Source organism: Narcine bancroftii, chromosome 5 (assembly GCF_036971445.1).
Source record: "Narcine bancroftii isolate sNarBan1 chromosome 5, sNarBan1.hap1, whole genome shotgun sequence".
In the NCBI taxonomy this organism is placed as follows: domain Eukaryota; kingdom Metazoa; phylum Chordata; class Chondrichthyes; order Torpediniformes; family Narcinidae; genus Narcine; species Narcine bancroftii.
In genome coordinates, this window is record NC_091473.1 from 2294531 (window position 1) to 2310105 (window position 15575).

The window sequence follows — 15575 nt, forward strand, 5'->3', positions numbered from 1 at the left end:
TTCACCAGCCCATCATCTAGATCATTAATGTATATAACGAACAACAATGGGCCCAATACAGATCCTTGAGGCACACCACTGGTCACCGGCCTCCAACCTGACAGACAATTATCTACTACCACTCTCTGGCCTCTCCCTTTCAGCCAATGTTCAATCCATTTGACTATCTTAAAATTTATACCTAAAGACTGCACCTTCCTAACTAACCTTCCATGTGGTACCTTATCGAAGGCCTTACTGAAGTCCATATAGACAACATCCACTGCGCTACCCTCATCCACATTCCTAGTCACCTCTTCAAAAAATTCAATCAGATTGGTCAAACATGACCTTTCTCCCACAAATCCATGTTGAGTGCTCCTGATCAGACCCTGTCTATCCAAATGTTTATAAGTACTATCTCTAAGAATTTTCTCCATTAATTTACCTACCACAGACGTCAAACTTACAGGCCAATAGTTGCCAGGCTTCCTCCTTGAACCCTTTTTAAATAACGGAACCACATGCGCAATGAGCCAATCCTCCGGCACTATCCCCATATCTAATGACATTTGGAAAATTACCGCCAGAGCCTCTGCTATTGTAATGCAGGGCTGAGTGGAGGGCCAGTGAGATTGCATTTGCTGTGGAACAACTGTGACGATAAGCAAATCAGAATGGATCCAGATCTTTGCATAGATGCAAGTTAACTCTTTTCCCACCTCACTAGCCCCCTCTCGAGTCATGGTCCAAAGGCTTTATCTTTGCATGGCACCTTTTGGAGAGCCCCACATATTCCAATTCTATTTTGGACACAAATATGTCCCTTGGACTCCTTGCTCACAGAAGCTCCTGATCAACTGCTAGAAATTTCCAGTAGGGCCCTTTCTTTAGCTAATTGCTGGACCCTCAATGAGTGATCTTATTTGACTTCTGTATGTAGATTAACCACAAAAGGAAAAGTAAATCAATACCCACAGCCCTTTTTCAAAATCCAAACTTGCACAGAATTGCAAACCTTTGGAAGTCAGAGTTAACCTTGTCTATGCAGCTTTTTGGTCAGATAACCTCGCATCTGCCTGGGTCCTGCTTAAACAGAACACCTAACCATAATAGTGAAGGAAAGATCGACCGAATTGTAGCTTAATCTTTTTACTCAGAAAACATCACACAACGTCCATTATGATAAAGTCTTTTTTTGCAGCTCTATCCAAAATCTCACGCCAAGGCCAATCTCTCGTTATGTTTTTTGACTAAACAGTTTTAATGAGTGGTTCGAGGTAACTAGCTGGGAGCAATTGGTTGCCCTGACCCTGTGAAAGTGTTAGATTTAAACAACACAAGCCCCTATGTCTGTTGATTCACAGGAAGGGAGGAGCAACTAGGTTACGTGGCATGAAGAAAATTGCCAATTTTACATCTCTGAAATGCGATTTTAGTAAAGGTCACAAAAGTCAAACAGCAGGCACTCATTGTGTCATCAAACCTTTACTATAGCTCAGGCAGGGAAGGGATCATTTAGCAATATATATATATGTATTAAAAAAACCATCTGTATAAGGAAGGAAAATTATCTGGGAAATGTACATGTCAATTGGACTGGTTAGCGAAGGGAACTCTTACAATTGATGTTGAGTCACTTCTCTCAACAATTGTTGTTTCCACGGACGTTCATCTTTTACGGTGAAATGGTTTGCACAGAACACAGGCAGGAGTAAGACCCTTTAGGGCAATGTTAATGATCCTGAGGATCTCACAATCATTCGCACAATCTGTTCTGTTCCCCCTGACAATTTTTGCATTGCAAGCGACCTTCAGGCAAGTGGCCCTGGTGCCTCCATTTTCCTCTCAAGGTAAAGAAAGCCGTTAAACTTGGCAATGAATGGTGAATTGGACAATCCTGAGCCCATGGAGCATGCAAAGTCAGTCAGGACAAGACCCCGGCAGACAAGCACCGCCGGCAGAACCTCACAGAGGAAGTCGGGGAATGTTTTCAATATTGAATATTCACTGATGTTTGAAAGGTCATTAAAGGCTACCTTGTAGAAGAAAGAGAAAAGCTACGGATCGAATAGTGACCCTCAGAATCATCGGAGAATCTAAATTACTTAAATCTGCCAATCATGAGAATATTCTATTAATGGACCCCACATCTTTTCAAATTGAAACCTTCTGTCTATAATGTTGTACCTAATTTTATCCAAGCTGAAATAGGACATAACTGTGAATGAGTAGGTGAAGAGTCATCTTTCCATTTCATTAAACTTCCTCGTCTGGCTATCAACATGATAAAAGCTAAAAACTCTCTCTTGAGATGCAGACAAAGGTATATCTGGGGCAAAGGAAAAGCCAATCTAGGCAATTAAAGGGATGATTCTTAAAAATTGTTGATAAACGATTGAAAAACACTTCCCCAAATCTTCCTAAATTGGGCCACTCCCAAAACATATGGATCAATGGCACTTCAAAACTTCTCACATAATGGGTCAACATCTGCATAAAAATGAGATAATTTGAATATTGACATGTGCTCAATGTACCCCCTCCCCCCACCCCCCAAAGTGTAATTAGCAATGCCTTGCACAAAATGAGGAATCATTAATCAAACTTAGAGCAGAGAACCAGTCTTCAACTGAATTTTGGTTTCTATAAGGTAACCTTGATTCGAGGGAGGGGTCGATTAGATTTTTTTTCTTTTTATTCTTTTTTTAGATTAATCGATTATGTACGGGTTTAATAATGGTTGTCCTATATCAGATTATCACCTGAGACACTATGTTATGATCAAGGCTTGCTATATTGTAACTCATTTGGTTTCTATCCAGCATTATTTTAAGTAATGTTTAATAAACAAATGTGGATTGATTCAAATTACATTTATATTAATTTGTGATACATATATGATATGACATGCTTTTTTGCTATATTAGTAGACTTTGTATATAGGATTACTATGTTAAACTCAATAAAACTTTTAAAAAGGAAAGAAAGTCGTTAAAGATGTGGACAGGACAATGAGTCCTGGGTGTGGGAAGGAGTGATGATATTCTTCAACTAAAAGGCAAGACATTGTGGATTTATGTCATCCCTTCAAGAAAGAAAAGGGGTGAGAAATTATTAACAAAAATGCATGTCGTCATGACTCATTAGGCTGGATGTGGTGATGCAACCACTGGACTGTCGGTGACTGCCTGTGTCTGTCTGCACTCCTGCACTGCCTACTGCAGGGGGAAACCCACTGTACCTGCAGGGAGGTAACCTGGGAGACTGGCTCCTCCTACTGCCTGCCAATCACCGGCCCCTATATAAAGGCTCACGCCGACCCTTGGGCAGGGGCAGAACACATGGAGCCAGAGAGGATACAGAACCTTGTGTGGAGGTTGTAAGATAATTAAAGCCTGTAGTACAGCCTTTTATTGTGTGTGCTTGTTTAGTTCGCACTGGATGACTAAATTGTTAATTAAAGAGATATAGTTTGAGGTTAAACAAGGAAGTCTGCAGATGTGGGAATCGATTGCAACACATAAATGTGCTGGAGAAACCCTTCCTATAAATGTTGTGTGACCTGCTGAGTTTCTCCAGCACTTTTGTTAGCTGTGGAGAGGAGGGATAGGTTGGAGGAAAGGATATGGGGAGGGAATGCTCGTGGCTGTGCTTTTGATGGCTGAAGATGTGCCCACCAATGGTAGGGTAGTGGGTCTGGGGTTGCAGGGATGGGATAAGATCAGGGCCATACAGGAATCACAGACCACTGACAGTGGAAAAAAGATTATGAAATGTAGGAGGAAGTTTATTAAAACAATTACACCATCTCCTTCAAAGTTGTAAAAGGAAATGGCCTCCTTCGCAGACTAAAGGCAAATATCTAAAACTTGATTCACTTACTTTTAAATTTAAATTTACACATACAGCATGATAACAGGCCCTTCTGGCCCATGAATCCGTGCTGCCCAAATACCTCAATTAACCTACAACGCCCGTACGTTTTGAAAGGTGGGAAGAAACCGGAACACCTATAGGAAACAGGGAGAACGTACAAACTCCTTACAGACAGCATCGGATTTGAACTTGAGTCACTGGCGCCGTAATAACATTGCACTAACCTTTACACCAACCGTGTGGCCCCTGAGCTTGAGAAAATGGTGATGGACTTTGTGGCATTCTGCTTCTTTCAACACTTGACATTATTAACAGTGCCTGTGCATTTTACACTGGGGAATATACATAATGGAAGCTATTAAACTGACTCCACTCTGCTATTGAATGAGATGACTGGTCCGGTAGTGTGCTTGCATGTTTTACATGGAGGACCAGAGAAAACTGTTTTGTCAGGTTGTACTTGTGCAATGGGATGATAAATAAACTTGAAAATGAACTTAATGGACCCTTAACCCAGTGCCACCTTCCTGCACTAACCCCCATATTCCATGAGTTGGTCAATATCCGCCAATCCTTATCTTAAATATACTCAGGAACTGACATGTCTATGAGGTAGAATCCAAATATTCACCAATTAAATTTCTTTTCTCTGCCCTTCTTTTTATTTTGAGACCTTGACGTGCTCCAGACACCCTAGATAAATATCTAGCCATCATGTCCTTTGTCTTGGCAGACCTGCGCAAAGGCAAGGCGGTCAAACCTTCAGCGACCCATCACCATGACAGACTCAGACCAGCGGAGGCAATGTTTGCCACAGGGGTAAAGGAGAAAGCAGGCATGCTTCGGGAAGAACAATGAGATCACCAATCTGTGAGAGCCTCACCACACCCCATCGCCCCCCGTGTAAACCACTTGGGGATGGCCCCAACACAAGCGTGGTTGCAGGAAGATTGCAGCCATGTCGGACATTAAAAAAAACTGTAAAAACTATGTAAATGATTGGAAAAATATTTTGACCATTGAAATATCAGATGTTGTGATCAAAACGTTGAGGTCAGTTCTGCTTTGTGTTTCTTGGGGATTTCAATATGCTGTGTTTCCTGTATTTTTTTTTCGAGACTGTCGCATCGTCTTCATTCTCTCAAAGGTTCAAGTCCACATTCAATCAAAAGAATCTGTGACGTCAAAGACAGGGTGCTGCTAATGTGTTACCTGTCCGCAGACTGAGTCTAGACACATTAATGTGGATAACAGAAGGAAACTGAAATCGGAAATGATTTTACACAGAAATAAATTGCTAGCGTGATTGCCTTCAGGTAAAACTGGAGTTTGCAGTGCAGTGTATCAGTCAATACTTTTAGCATCATGTTATCATCTGCAAGGAAAGGAACTTCATTCTATCATTTTGGGATCTGCATAGCAATGGATGTCACTTAACAACTTCTAATCTGAACAAAATTCAGATCCAAGAATAAGACGCTTCTTCACCCACTCAACCACAGAAGGGCTTTATGAAAGAGCTTCAGAGCAGACATCTTACAACAACCCTCATTCAACAAGAATGCCTTGGCTCGAGTGCGATCAGGGGAAACTCAGCAGTTCACGCAGCAGTAAAGGGTAACCAGTGTTTCGGGCCCGAGTTCTTCATCAAGATGTGAGCAAAAAAACAAAAAGGTGGGTGGGGGGGGGATAGGAGGTGGAGAGAAGGGGTATGGGGAGGAACTCTGACCACTGGAGGATGCTGGTGGGAGGGTAAAATAGCAGTTAGCGCAACGCCTTTACAGCGTCAGCGATCGGGACCGGGGTTCGAATCCCGTGCTGTACGTCAGGAGTCTGTATGCTCTCCGAGTCTGCGTGGGTTTTCTCTGGGGATTCCAGTTTCCTCCCACCGTTCAAAATATACCAGGGTGTCGGTTAATGGAATGTAAATTGGACGGCACGGACTCGTGGGCTGAAATAGCCCAGTACCGTGTCGTATGTCTACATTTTTTTAATAAAGCAAAAAGCCTATAATCTCTTCTTCCCTCCCCCCTCCCCCATCTTTTTATTCAGGGGCTCGTCTGCTTTATTTCTTCATACCTTGACAAAGGGCTCAGGCCTGCAATGCTGGTTACCCTTTATTTCCTACAGATCCTGCGTGACCTGATGAGTCCCTCCAGCACTTCTGTGTATCACACTAACCTTGGCCTAATTCAGCCCAGAGCATGTCACTGATGACATTTGTGCTTCCTTTGAACCTGGAGACGCCATTGTGCCCAGTTTCCAATGATAAATAATTACCTTTGACAATTATGGGACATCCCAAAAATCTTTACAACCAATGAAATATCTCAGAAGGGTAGTTTGGCGCAATGGGTTAATTGAATATATGCTTATAAAAGGGATTAGAATTGGGTTAGCTGTTTGGTTGCATGCATTTTACAGACAGAACAATGCCTTGCAAAGTTCCGAGGGCAGGTGTAAACAGAAGATTCAGGGCTTTAGCCGCATTTGCAAGCTCACCCCAGAAACTGAAATATTTGCAGAGAGTTTGGGCCATGTGCTTTTTTTATATAAAGCTTGGAAATTGCAACATTTGCAAATGGAAACCAAACAAAAATGACAGTGCCTGGAACATCAGGAGGGGAGGGGCAGAGAACGAGAGAGAGGGCAGCCTGAGAAAAGGCTGGACAGAAGAGGAGTCTGCTGAAAAGACTGGGCAGAGTTCTAATATGGTAGCCTGACTGTACTCTCTGTGGAAATCAGGAGTGGTGGCTAGTCTTCCTGGAGTGATGAAGAAAATAAGAATTCTGCGAGAAGAACCTGGAAAGAAGACAAGTTTCTTCAGGAAGACACTCCTGTTTGGGGTATCCAACAAGCAACAACCATCTCTGTAACCTTCCACAACTTTCCTGCCTGTTAATTCTAAGTAAAGTCCTGAAGTTTGCTTGAAATGTAATGACTGTTTGATTCTGTGCACAGGATTGAAGATTACTGTAGCCTTGGAAACGTGGGCAGTGGAAGAGTGGCCAGTAAAAAAGGACTTTCTTGAAAACACATTACACACACTGTGCTTAGATTAGGTTAGGGGGAGGGATTGTGTACATAACTTCATGCTGATAAGTTAAATGTTGATCCTGTTGTTCTACACTAATTTTGTTTAAGGAACCATTGCTTTAGTGTATTTCTATTGCTGCTGGCATATGGGGTTCACTGAGCTCGTAATAGTAGTCTCTGATATCGTGGAGAAAATGCAGCAATGGACATTTGCATAGTAGCAGAATTAGTAGCGCGGCAATGATTTTATACTGTCATAGCTGCATACTTACATCACCTGCGGGCAGAGCAAATGAGAAAGCCAGTGGGTGCGGCTTGAGGGGATTCTGGGAAGAAGAAGATTGGTGCTGTCAACACAGTCTTTGTGCTGAAGACAAGTGAGCATATCCCATTTACATAGAATCTATGTAGCAGCCACAATAAGTGGTGACTGTTATGGGAACGCGCATGCACGCGTGATGTCCAGTACGCGGGGCTTGGTGATGTCAGGAATGCGGTGCACTGTGGGGAGAGTTTCAGGGTGACGCCATGTTTGAATAAAGAAAGCTGTGCTTACAGCTGCTCTCCAGTGACGTTACTTCCAAAGGGGAAATGCACGACATAGTGGCGACGAGGATAAACTCCGGACGACGGGATCTACAGGCTTTCAGAAAAAGAAGGGCATCAGAGTTGAAAATTGAGCGAGAAGAAAAGGAACAACGTTGGGGTACAGAGAGACAAAAGCATGTGGTCGGCAGCAGAAAGAAAGGAAAAGGCAAGAAAACTCGAGCAAAGGATGACAAAAAGTGAGAATAAATTCTGGATTTACTTGTTACTGAATAATAACTAGTAAAAATGATGGAAGGACGATTTAGAAAATATAAAAAATGGAAAACTGGTATGACTATGTGGATAGGTTCGATATGTAGTGCATTGCCCATGATGTGAAAGATACAGAAACCAGCAAGAAAATAAGCGGGCGCTGTTTTTAAGCGAGGTGGGGAGCAGAATGTGCAGTCTGATCAAGACCCCATTGGCACCGGCAAAACCAAATACCAAGTCTCATGAAAAGTTATGCAACCTGGTAGGAGATCCACTGTCCATAAAACCAGCGGTGATTGCCAAAAGATACAAATTCTACCCCCGAAGTCAAAATCCAAAACGTTTTGAGTGCCAACATGACGCCACGGTGAGCCAGTGTTTTGCCGAATTGCGTAAGCTGTCGGAATCCTGAAGTTCTGCAAATATTTTTGGACGAGGTCCTGAGAGACCTGCTGGTAATCGGTTTGGCTGACTACCATCCCCAACAACGATCATTGAGCAGGGAAAGTTTGGACATTAATCCGCCTACGTGACAGCATGGAGTTTCAAAATGGCCGATCGTACCCTTGATATTATAGAAGGGGAGCACATGGTGAAGAGAATGGGCGGATGAGGATGCTTCCACTGTGGCAGGAATAACCACAGCCCTGATGACTGTTATCCCAAAGGGCCCAAGTGCTATTATTGTGACAAGGAGGGACACATCAAATCAAAGTGTTCAATGCAGAAACAAATTGGAGAAAAAGAGGGTCATTGAGGGAAGAAAAATCACAAAGTGAAGTATAAAAAAATCTTCCAAAATAAAAAAAACCCTCAAAAGTTCCAGAAGTAAACCAGAGTACCAAAGCACCTCTAAGGATGACAGGGCATTGGCAGTAAACTGATGATGCCCCTGAGATGGCCCCAGTACTGACGGGACAGGAGCAAGATACCGGTCAAATGCCAGACACACAGCTAGTAGTGCCAGCCAGCGTGGAGAACTCATCTGCTCCAGAGGAGTTGAAAAGGCATACACCAGCTCATTGTTCTTAATCCTTAATCCAAGAGAGAAGGACACCCTCCAGTCATCTAAAAGACTATGTGCAGTGATATAAAGACTTTATTCAGTACATCTCAAAGATTCTGGGCGGCGACTTTAAGACTTTGTATGTTTCCAGTAGCGTGAGATCTATACTTACCATGAATAATGGAAGTTATAGTTAAATTCTCCATTGCGTTAACATCATTAAATTCTATGTTGTGTCCACGTCGTTAATTTTAACTTTATACTTATTTACCAGTAAGAACAAATCATTTTGAGAGGGAAAAGTGTTCTGGGGACATGCATGCGCACGTGACATCCGGTACGTGGTGCGTGGTGAAGTCAGGTAAGCGGTGCATTGTGGAGAGTGTTTCAGAGTGGCGCCATGTTCGAATAAAGAAAGACGTGCTTATGGCTCCTCTCCAGTGATGTTATTTCCAAAGGGGAAGTTCACAGCACATTCTGGGTAAAGATGGAATTGCTTGATGATAAAGGCATTATGGGGGCAGTCAGGGAGATTGAGCTTGAAGTCTCCCCCACCCCTTTTTACAAATAATGCACAGGCATGGCTTTTCAATCCTCGAGGCATGTTCCTCCTCACTAAATAATGACAACTCCGAAGACAAAGTTAGGTTTGCTCACACAGAGTAGATTGCTTGTGAAGTGGAAGACGTGATAGTTAATTCCGACAGAAACCTTCCATACGACATCCTTAAGGCTACTATTTTGGCATGAATTCAGCCATCCCAGGAATCTAGCATTGTGGAACTGCTAGGTGATGACAACCTCGGTGACAGGAGGCCGTCACAGATGCTGAGAAGATGGTGCAAGCTGGCAGGTGAAGAAGCTATTGAAAGAATCGCATTGAAGCAGATTCCTGCGCTGTTTGCCTCCTTGGGTTCAAGGGCACCTGATAGGAGTCTTTTGGGTGGCCACCCTCAACGAATTAGCAAGACATGCCGACCTCATTCTGGCCATGATCTTTGCAATGCAGCTGGAGGCTCTGAGCTGGAGCATCAAGTGACAGCTCTTGGTGCACAAGTCCAGGCTTTAACAAAACTCAACTGAATTACCCCCACCCCTCCCCACCATTTCCACTCCAGATGGAATTGTTCGGGTTGGGAACACAGCAGAAGCGGCTAACAGTGTCCTCGTTGGGAGCACCAGAAATTTGGCACTACAACCTGGTCGTGCCAGCCTCCTTGCGACAACTACAGTGTACGTGCCGACTGATTTACAGCACTGCACATGTTTTCACTCAACATGACGCCATTCGCCGGCCACTCCAGCCTGTTTATAACGACCCTTCCGAGGTCATACAACGCCACCCTAAAGGTTTTGTGATCCAGTGGGACGGTTGGCACTGCTTCGATTGACTGTGCGAAGCCAGCATATATTGAGGATCTGCCTTCATGGTTACTGCCAACACCGCAGAAACCACAGGACATCTTCTGGTCTGATCATCCATGGCCCATCTTGCAGTATCGGACCAAATCGGGCGGGACTGTCGGCCCGCCAGACCGTTTTGTAGTGGGGCAGATCCAAGCAGTTGCCTTCTCGCATGACTCAGAGATTTGGGGACGTGGGGGGGGGGGGTGTGCTGTCGCGACTACATACGTACGTCACCTATGGGCTTAGAGTGAATGGGAAAGGCTGGGAATGTGGGTAGAGAGGATTCTTGGAATAAGAAAGTTGATGCTGAAAATAAAAAAGCAACACAGATTTTGTGCTGAAGACAAGTGAGTGCATCCTTTTAATTCTTTTTGTAGCATCTATCTAGCAGCCACAACACAGGTTGATTACCCCTTATCCAAAAATCCAAAACGTTTTGAGTGCCAACATGACGCCACAAATGGAAAATTCCACTGGCCCATGTGGGGCTCGGACACTCTGTTAGCACCAGTTTGTTACCAGCCATCATCACCGCCAGACCTATGTAAATTACTCCCTGTGTTTTTAAGGCAAAAACCGTTGTTAATGAGGCAGGTGACTCTCAAGGAAACATTTTTTAAAAAGCCATCCGGCAGAATTTCTAGAATTCGGTGCTGCATTTATCTCCTTTTGTAAGCAGTGATCGCAGGTTTTTTTGGTAGGTACAAAACATTATTTCACGTAAAATCTGAAATTCATCTCCACCTAAGATGCCATGTTTGAGTGTAACATGACCAGCAATATTATTGCATTGAAAAAAAATACAGTGCACTGAAACTTTTTGATCCAAAACAGCATCATCGGTGGAGACTGAAAGTCTGCCATCGCTTGTTGTTTCACAGCTGAGACAGGTTTTCTGCTGATGCTACTGAGTGGTTTAGTTACCCTAAACACATTATTCCAAAATCTGCAGAAATCCAAAATCTGAAACACTTCTGTTCCCACGCAGTTCATACAATGCAGTGGTTCTCAATCTTTGTCTTTCCACTCATATACCACTGTAAGTAATCCCTATGCCATCAGTGCTCTGTTATTAGTAAGGGATTGCTTAAGGTGGTAGGTGGAAAGAAAAAGTTTGAAGACCACTGTTTTATTCATACCTCATTGACTCGTTCTATGCACTGTTTCATAACTCCAAAGGAAATGGGCCAATGACAATTTTTCTCAAGTAAAATATTTCAGTAACAATTGGGTCTAGAGCAGTGGTTCTCACCTTTCCTTCCCACTCACATCCCACTTTAAGCAATCCCTCACTAATCAGGAACCAGAACCCTGGATTTGCCTCAAATTCCACTGGTGGGGTTGGCTGGTAGAAGAAATACAGATACCATCTCCGGCAGAATATATTCCTGGTGGCTTCTCCATGAGCACTGATGCTTTGAATTGTCCCACCCAGTATCTCACAATTCAATAACAAAACAATGTATCCAAAGAAAGAAAAATTAAAAAGTTCTGATATTTAATTTAATGTCCATAGAATGATGTTGGTGGCTTGAAGGTAATGGAAATATTGTCAGTGATTTGGCTCTGGTTTAAGATATATAGTTGGATTAGAAAGCCTATATCCATTAAATTTAGACATGCAGCCCAGTAACAAGCCCTTCTGGACCGTGAAGCCGTGCCACACAAATACTCCAATTAACCCACAACCTCTGTACATTTTGAATGGTGGGAGGAAACCAAAGCCCCCAGGGAAAACCAACACAGACACGGGGAGAACATACACACTCCTTACAGAGAACAGTGGATTTGAATCCGATCACTTGCACCATAACAGCGCTGTACAGCGTTAGCTGTGTCACCTTTAATGAGAAACTCATGAGAGTTTGTCCCAGTATTACTCATTCCATTTATTAACAAAGTGTCTGTGAAAAATGTCAACAGATATTCCAAGCATGGCATTATTTCCATAATTTTACAACAGAGAAGGAGCCATTTTGGCCCATCTATGCTGTCATGTTTGTCCATGGTCTCATGCACTGCTGGACTGAGACTGCCTACAAATTGGAGGAGTAACACCTCATCTACCATCTGGGCACCCTCCGACTGGTTTCCCTACTCAACCCCCACCTTCTTCGCCCTGTCTCCTTTTCTCTAGTTCTCTCTCCCTCTCCCCTTTCCCCTCTGTCTCCTTTCACGGAGCCAAAATCAATTCTCACCTTTCCTCTTATCACGTCCATTAACACCTTTTGTCTGCTGGTCTGTGGTCCTCCCACTTTCATTCCTCCCCCTTTCTTTCCCCATTCAGACACCTGTTTTTCCACTTATACCTTGAGGATGGGCTCTAGCCCGAAACATCGGTAATATATCTTTACCTCCTGCGGATGCTGCAAAACCTGCTGAGTTCCTCCAGAATTTCTGTCTTGTGACCATTGTACTATTGCCGTTGGGAAGAAAGCATGACAGCGCTTCAACTTCCTAAGGCAGTGGTTGTCAGCCTTTTTATTTCCACTCACATCCCACTTTAAGTCATCCCTGTGCCATCGGTGCTCTGTGATTAGTAAGGGATTGCTTAAGGTGGGATGTGGGTTGAAGGAAAAATTTGACTCGTTATGTGCACGGTTTCATAACTCCAAAGGAAATGGGCCAAAGTCAACTTTTCACATGCAAAATATTTCAGTAACAATTAGCTCTAAAGCAGTGGTTCTCAACCTTCCCTTCCCACCCACATCCCACCTTAAGCAATCCCTTTCTAATCACAGAGCACCGATGGCCTAGGGATTACTTAAAGGGGTATGTGAGTGGAAAGAAAAAGGTTGAGAACCACTGTCCTCAGGCATTTGCAAAAGTTTGATATGTCATTGTAAACCTTGGTAAACTTCAACAGATGTGCAGTGGGAAGTGCGTTGCATCACGGTGTGGTATGGGAGGAGGGGGGGCAGTGGGGCACCGATACCTTTGGAAGGAAATACCTGAAAAAGGTCATGCAAACAACCCAGTACATCACAGACAAAATTCTCCCCACCAAGTACATCTACTTGGAACATTGCCATTAGAGAGCAGCCGCAATCATCAAGGATCCACACTATCCAGCACATGCTCTGTTCTCCCTGCTACCAACAGGAAAGATATATAGATGCCACAAGAGACCTGCCTCCATGTTGACAGACAAATAGCCATCAGACTCCTGAACCACAGACTCATTCAGAGACTCATTAAATGATTATTTGCTCATTATTTATTACTGAATATTTATTTACCCTTTTTTCACAGTCAATTTGCTTACATTTCATTCTTTTGTTTACATCTCTTTCTTCCTTTGCAGAGTTTACACAGTTACCAGCAATTAGAGATTCTGCCTGGCCAGCAGGAATAAAGAATCTCAGGGTGGAACACGATAGGCTGCAGACACTGTGATTGTAGTAAAAACATACTGAAATGCTGGAGGAACTCAGCCAGTCTTTTCAGTATCCATAGGAGACAAAGATACATTGCCAACGTTTCGGGGCTGGGCCCTTCTTCAAGGACTAAGCAGAATGAGCCAGAAGCAGGAAATCTCCAAATTCAGACTGTGCCGGCTGGGAGAGGAGTTCAGACCAAAAGAAGGTGGCAATTGGATAGGATTGAGGGACGAGTGAGAATTTATCATGTCTATGTGAAAGGAGTCGGAAGGAAGAGACAGAGCTGGGGGAAGGCGACAGGGAAAAAGTGGGGGGAGGGTTTAATGAATCTCAGGGTTGTATTTGATGTCATGACGATAATAAAACTGAACGTTAAATTTTCAAAGCTTAGTTTGTAAGTATCTTACAGTTGATGTTTTTAGATATAAAGGGAAACAAACGATGTGGAGAGTGGCAGCAAAGTACACAATCAGCTTATGGTCTTAATGGCAGTGGCATGGCTGGCCTAGCGGCTAGCTCACCACCTTTACCGGGTCAGCAATCTGGACTGGAGTTGGGTTCGAATCCTCCACTACCTGTAAGGAGATGGTACATTCTATTCTCCCTGTTGGGTTTCCTCCGGGGGCTCCGGTTTCCTCCCACCCTTTAAAAACATACAGGGGTGTAGGTTAATGGGGTGTAATTTGGAAGCATGGACTCATAGGGCTGAATTGGCCCTATAGTGTATGTCTAGTTTATAAGTTAATGAACAAAGGAGAAGGACAATATCCCTATGAAATTCTCCATCTCCTATTCCTAATATTTTAGGTCCAAGGTTATGGGCAGGGAGATGGGGATAGAAAATAGATATTTACAAGTTTGAATAAAGGATTCATATAACATTATGTTTAGGGCCTCGGGTGACTCTACTTGAAGTACTCAGTAGTTAGACTTCTTTTGAAGGTTGTCGTAGATGCACTAGATTTGTTGTACGAGGAAAAAATGAATAGATGGATTGCACTCCTGAAGTTTATGAAGATGAGGGGAAATGTCATCAAAACATGAAAAGTTCTTTCAAGCGCTTCATGCAGGAAAAATGGCTTCCACTGGTTCAAGGGTCCAGAACTACAGGGAATGGTTTCAGAATAAATCCCATTACGAATGCGAGCGTGAGGCATTTCTTCACTCAGAGAGCGGCGGACACTCCAGAATTATTGTCCCTGAATCAGCTTAGTTCTTGTATTCTCTCAAAACACCAGTTAAAATAATTCTCGACATCACGGGAACCAAGTGTTGGAGGTAGTGAAGGAAAATGGTGCAAGAGGAGAAGATGAGCCTTAATCCTACCGACTGGTAGATAAGATTTGGAGGGTTGACTTGTCTGCTCCTGTTCCTATTTCTTATATTCTGAAGCTATGATCTTAGGAGAGTGTAGGAGAAGAATAAATAGTTGCCTCAGTGTGGCTTGACAACTCTGTGATCAAACAAAGCCCTCCCTCGCACCCCCTTAATATAACTTGAGTGTTCCTGGAGCGTGCTAACCTTTGCAGACAGCTGCTCAGCTTGGAAAACAGCCAAGGGATGTCTCCAGTGTCTGGACAAGCAACTCTCTCCTCTTTAAATAAAGGCACAGCGAGTTGGCTACCAGCCTGATCACCAGCACTGTCGATAGTTCCCTAAAAAAATCCAAACGTAGAGAACAAAACAAGATGCAAAATCATCCCGCACAACCTTAGTCTTTCCATCAAGTTGTCAGTTGGAAATTTGTTTCAATTTTAATTCACAGATACAACACAGTAATGGCCCTTCTAGTCCATGAGCCCACCCAACCATATTCATGTCCATAAATCAACCGTACCCATTAACCCTCTGTAACCCCGTATGTCTTTGGAACGTCGGAGGAAATTGGAGCACCTGGATGAAACATGGGGAGAACATATAAACGCCTTACAGTCAGCGCGCATTCAAATTTGGATTGCCAACCCCTATATTAACCATGCCACCTGATTCTCTGTTCATTCCTTGTATTGCAGGAGCAGAGAGAGTTTGAGTGCTGCCTGACCCACTGGAGGGGGGGGGAGGGAGAGGTGGTAGTAAAAGCTGAAACG